The sequence below is a fragment of the Rhipicephalus sanguineus genome, chromosome 8 (genome assembly GCF_013339695.2).
Source record: "Rhipicephalus sanguineus isolate Rsan-2018 chromosome 8, BIME_Rsan_1.4, whole genome shotgun sequence".
In the NCBI taxonomy this organism is placed as follows: domain Eukaryota; kingdom Metazoa; phylum Arthropoda; class Arachnida; order Ixodida; family Ixodidae; genus Rhipicephalus; species Rhipicephalus sanguineus.
This window is the reverse complement of record NC_051183.1, coordinates 70,204,393-70,210,539: the sequence shown is the minus strand read 5'-3', so window position 1 is coordinate 70,210,539 and position 6,147 is coordinate 70,204,393.

Here is a 6,147-nt window from a genome sequence, read left to right as displayed (position 1 = left end):
ATACCTTTTTCCAGGGTCTAGCTAGAGACATAAGGGCTGAAATTCAGATGCTGCATGCAGAAAGTTACCAGTAGAGAACTACACCCTTCAGTCCAACCTTTCGCCAATATTTTCGGCGGACTCAGACAATTTAAAGGTGGGGAATACTAAATGAAGGTGAAACCCGGCTACGTGCACCGTCATACCGGATAGAAGGGTTCCTGCGGTGCTGCAAGACAGAGTACTGACGGAGCTGCAGCGCATGGATCAGAAGCTGCATGGTCCTCATTACAAATGAAAGCGAACCCGCCGCATGGTAGATCCCAAATAATGATTAAGTCTTTTTTCTTCAAACGCGTGTGGCATGGTACACCAAGAAGTGCTACGGGTGGTTGTGATGTGAGGCGGAGTGAGCTTAGCCTACGTGGTCGGCAGTTGTTCCGCCTGAGCATATGTTAAATTGTACGTGTCTGTCACCACGTGTTGCACGGTCCAGTGTCTCGCAGGATGAGCATCAAAATTTGTTGCACGCTCCTCCTCGTTGCCCTTGAAGAAAAATGACATCTTCAAATGTCCGGTGCCTATGACACCTTCGCAAGCAGCCGACCATCGCTGGTTTTTCTGTATCAAACTGCGGGTAAAGCCAAATAAAATGTTCGGTGGCACCGAAGCCACCGCATAAGCCACAAAACGGGGAACCGCATCTCCTCATCTTTAATTACCAAGTCGGGGTGTATGCGGAGTCGGTTATTATGCGGTAAAACAGCGTCACTTGTTATCGAGAGAGTCCGTAGATTACAGATGCTTGATGTGGAAAGTGAGTAATAAGCTTTTGCTGCTGTTTCGATGCTGTCCCGTCAGCTTTTGATGCATTGCATATCATTAATATGCTTGTCATTCTATCAATCAAGCAGTTCTGCTTTATTCATTCCATCAAGTCGTATTCCGAAATTGCATTGTTGACAGTGCAATATAGGACATTCAGATATGGGGTCAATTGCCAATTTCGCAGGGCTTGCTATGTTGTTGTGCGGAGGCGTAGTGAGGGGGGGGGGGCACACCACGCCCGTGCATCCCCTCCCCGAAATGTTTTCTCACATGGGATACAGAGCACAAAGTGACACTAGACCACACTCCCTGCCCGAATCAAGGAGGTGCCCCCTTCCCCCCGAAAAAAATGTCTGCCTTGTTGTGCCGCTCTTAGTTCCGAAATTCAGAAAGAGTACGCCAACTTACTGTCTTTGTGGATTTGAGAAAATTTCGAATTCTTTTCGCGAGACTTCTCGCCAGCAAGAATGGTGCGCTTTGCGCGTGGATCGAGCGAATCGCAATATGCACGTTACAAGCCATCTGGCGCTGACTTCACCAATGAGTCGGCGAGACAATGTGAGAGAATCTGATGCGAGCGCCAGGGGACGAGAGAAAGGCGCGGCGCTCACAACGGAATGACGTAAGCCCTTCCTTTACCCTCTCCTGAGATGATGTCGTAGTGTACAGTAATTAGTGAACTGGTGAGTGAAAAAATCTGTGGTGGGTGTTTGCCATCTTGATGGTACCTTCCCTCTAGAAAACAATCTGTCAGTAAACTTACTCAACTAGTATTAATCAAATATCCTTACTGTAAATTGTCCTTTTGCTACAAGCCACGGTTCTCCGACGTACGGAAGCGTTCGTCATGTGCTTCGTTCCACGCGCATCGCGTGCTGTTGCAGCGCCGGCCAAAGAGACTCCTTGGCAGCCACTTCGCCAGAACCAGACATGGAGGAAGAAGGAGTAGGAGCGGAGTCGGCGACCACTGAGGCTCACAAGCTATCGCTCGTAAAAATGGGCTTAACCGCGTTCAACCACGCCAGTTATTATTCCAACCCCGATTATGATATTCTTTCGTTGAAGAGTATACCCATGAATTATTAGATATTCACTCTCAGAATGCTGCAGATATCACCGTCACGAGCTTTCTTGAGCTTTTCTCGTTTTTTATAAAGTCATTGTATTCTGCACGAGAAGGTAATACCCATACACAAAAAAAGCCATTTTCATAGTGTCCAGTATAGACCGTTTACTAAACGTCGTTTTTCTAGCTACTGCCTAGCGCAAAATTTCGTCATGTGTCGCCAGGTCATGTTTCGAAATTGTTCCAGTTTGTTGGCGATTTTATAGTTTGTTCAGAATCCGAACAGGTTCTTCATTTTCTTTTTTTTCTTTGTTTTTTAAATACGCTATGGGCGTGTCAGTGGTCTTCCGCGCAGATGGGAATTCCCTTTGAGCTGGCCTACGAACTTCTAAGCGATAATTCGATCATTTTTAATAACTTAGCGTTAAAATAGAAAGCGAAGTGGCTGTTTTGACACTATCAACCTTCCAGTAAAGAACCGGTTGCGTCATTTCACAGCAATCATAATAAGTTAATGAAAAGTGACATGAGGCGCCAAGTTGTATCTATACAATACGCTAAAATAATCGTATCTTCATTGAAAGACTGAAAATAGCTTTAATGGCCAAACGTCTGCATTAATTGGTCCCGTTTACCTATGTCACCTGCTTGCTTCTATCGCGCTAAATAAACATGAAATAAATGAAAACTAGAAAGACCACTGAATGATGAAGAAACAACGGCGAAAAATTACGCCATTTCCCGCTAAAGGGGACCATGAGGCGATGCGAAGCCGGAGCACTTGCACGATCGCGTTCCGTTGGCGTTCTTTGGGCAGGCTACCGACCTCGCGTCGTGGAACGCGAAGAGGAACGCTACGCGCGTCTTGTCTTCCCTATAGCCTGGCCGTTAATTCTCACAGGGCGAGCGGGGAACGCAGTCGGCAGGCGTGCGAGAGGGGGGCAGCGTAGGAGAGGAGAGAGAGGGGGAGGTGACGCGCATGCGCTGGTGCTCATCGCGGCGTTGCGCAGGAGAGAATTTCGGCATGTCTAGCCAAAGCCACCTAGAAAAAATATCAAGGCCTCCGAATCACCTCCTCTAATCGTCAATACGTCACGACAGTGAGATGACAGCGGTAGATGGGGGAGGGGGAGGCAGTCAAAGCGACGCGCGCCGCGTCGTGAACGCAACAAACGCGCGCCGCGTTGTCGTTCCGTAGAAGGAACGCGCGCGTCTTTCCAGAGCGGCCGTGGTAGAGCATGCTGCATCACATACGCGCTTGCTATCTGTCGCGTGCGCGTGGTTAATCATTCCCATGGTCATCCACTGAAGCGCAACGATGCCTGGCTGTTGCTGTGCACCAAACTGCAAGTCAAATTATGACGGAGGGCCAAGTGTGCGAGTGCACAGATTTCCTTCAGACCCAATTATGCGGGCAGCGTGGACCAGAGCTGTTCCCCGGAAGGACTTCTTGCCAACGAAGTACACAGTGGTAAGCATTCCTTCTCTGTGTTGTTTATCAGGGTTTTCAGATATATCGATTTCGTTAGCATAGTGTCCAAAGTGTCCGTTGATGGTTGCACGCTACATGGGAATTCCGCACTTGTCGGCACGCTTGTTCTGCGTTTTGGTCGAGCTCACGTTTCTAACATCTTTTTATTTTGTTTCAGCTCTGTGAAAAGCATTTCTTGCCATCGGATTACTTGAAGACGACATCTTACACAGACGTCAAGACAGGAAAAGCTGTCGAAGTCACCCTGAAGAACAGTCGTCTGAAGCAAACTGCAGTGCCGAGCTTGTTTCCCAACTGCCCTGCCTACTTATCGCGTCCGCGCGTTCGGGAAGCCCCGGATGTGAAAAGAGCGCGATTGGAAGCCGCTTGTTTGCACAATGCAATAATGCTTTCGCTGCAAACGCAAGCAGAAGAGGAAACCAAAAATAAGCTCAGTAGTTTTGCGGACTTGCTCAACGCCTTGCCAGGATTTGAGCATTCAGACTTCTGGACTGTAATCCACAAGGACTCCAAGTTTTACTTTTTGGACTTGGCTCTCCATTCTGCTCCAACCATCCGCACTTCGGTGATTGTGTCTACTGACCTTCGCATTGAAGTATTTTTTGGTGAAACGGTCGTGAGAAATTGTGGTGATGTGCTAGTTCCTGAAAAGATATGTGACTTAAGAGATTTGAAGAGAGTGCTAGAGATCATCGAACAGACTCGCAAGGATATCAGCGCGGCGCCTTCTGAGAAAGCCCGTCATCTACTGAGATTGGTGTCGACGTTACTAGAGCAAGTAAGCGGCGAACATTTTGCATGCGAGTTGCGAGAATGGCATTTGGAGGTGCTGAAATTCTTGAAGAGTCAAGTTGATCTCGTTTTGAATAATGCCAGCCGGTATCCCCCAGATTTGTTGGTTTTTTCTAGCCTTTTGTTCACCATTTCCCCTCATGCATACAGATTCTTGAGAAATTCGATGAAGCTTAAGATGCCGCATCCTGATACTATCAGGAGACTGTGTTCATCGTGTGATATTAACCCCGTAAAGGAGCAGCAAGAAGCTAGCTTTCTTTCTTATGCCAAGCGGATTGTAAGCACACTTAAAGAGCATGAAAAGACTGTGACATTAATGCTTCATGAGGTTCATCTGCAGTCTTTTTTCGATTACAAGGCTGGCTTTGTAACTGGCGCTGCGGCAAATTCATCAACTGCGGCAAAGACTGCCCACGTATTTATGATACAGAGCCTTCTTTCTTCAAACAAGGATGTTGTACACATTCTTCCCGTGGCGCACATTGATGCTAAGGCACTACATGACTTCCTTCGGAAGCTTATTCTTGATCTCGAGGCATCTGGTTTTAGAATAATCGCAGTGATCTCAGACAATAACTCCATAAACAGAAAAGCTATGTCCTTCTTCGCTAAGCCCGCAAGTGTCAGCATTGTTTACCAGCATCCTGCTGACTCATCGCGACCCCTGTTTTACGTGGTGGACCCAGTTCACATACTAAAGTGTATAAGAAATAACTGGCTCAATCAACGAAACATTGGAAAATGCATGTACTTTCCTGAACCAAAAGTAATGAGGCTGAACCAAAGATACTTACAGCATCTTTCAAGGTATTGTGCGAGTTGCACGAAGCTGAAAAGCATGAGCTCTAGAAGTTAGCGCCAACTCTCACTTTGAAAGCGCTGAACCCCTCCAACCTGGAACGACAGGACGTTAAGCTTGCACTAAAGGTTTTTAACTCATCTACTGTTGCTGCTCTCAGTACCGCAACGTTCCAGCATGCTAAGGAAACATCTGAGTACATTGACACCATATTGACTTGGTGGAACATTGTTAACGTAAAGACGCCAAGAAAAGGACAGCGGTTGCGAGATCATTTGCAAGGACCAATAGTATCATCGTTGTGTCCGCAGCTCGAGTTCCTGCAAAAAATAGTTGAGTGGCTTGATCACTGGGAAAGCCTCAGACATGACAATGGCCGCCTTACACGTGAAACGCACGCAGCTTTCAGCCACACTACCCACGCCTTGCACGAACTAGCCATATACTGCCTGGAAGAGCTTCATTTTGAGTACGTTCTTTTGGGCAAATTTCAAACTGACTGCTTGGAGGATCGCTTTGGAAAGTATCGGCAACTGTCGGGTGCGAATTACCATGTGTCAATAAGGCAGATATATGAATCTGAAAACAAACAGAAGGTTTTGGACCTGCCAGATTTAGACATGCTACCAGCTCCGAGTGCGAATACATGGAGGACAGGTGTGCCGTCTGCGCACGGCCAGTTTGACGTCGCTGTGACTGATTCTGACATTCAGAAAAAAGCGTCAAGGCTTCCTGCAGTAACATACGTTGCCGGCTATTGTGCCCATGCAGCTTTAAAGAAATTGGCATGCGGATCTTGCAGGGAAAACCTTGTGATGCAAGACGTCGACCTAGATGATGCTGAGAATGCATTAATCACGAAGATGTCGAGGGGTGGGCTGAAGTTTCCACGAGCAGTTGTAGTTAACGCTGTGCTGTTTACTGAAATTATATTAGACAAGCTCAGGGCACCAGAATACTCTGCGCGATTTCTCAGCCTTCCTATGCAGAAAGACACTCTTGTCAGCCTTGTGTTCTCTGCCCTCGCAGACTATGAGGACCTAGATGTGTGTGATTCTGGTCATTCTGCACAGGAAGTAATGGAGCATGTTGTCAGTGCTGCAGCGAATACACTGCTGAACAACTTGTGCCGCACAGAAAACGACAAATTACGTAATGCCAAGAATGAGCGCAAAGCTAAAGACCTTT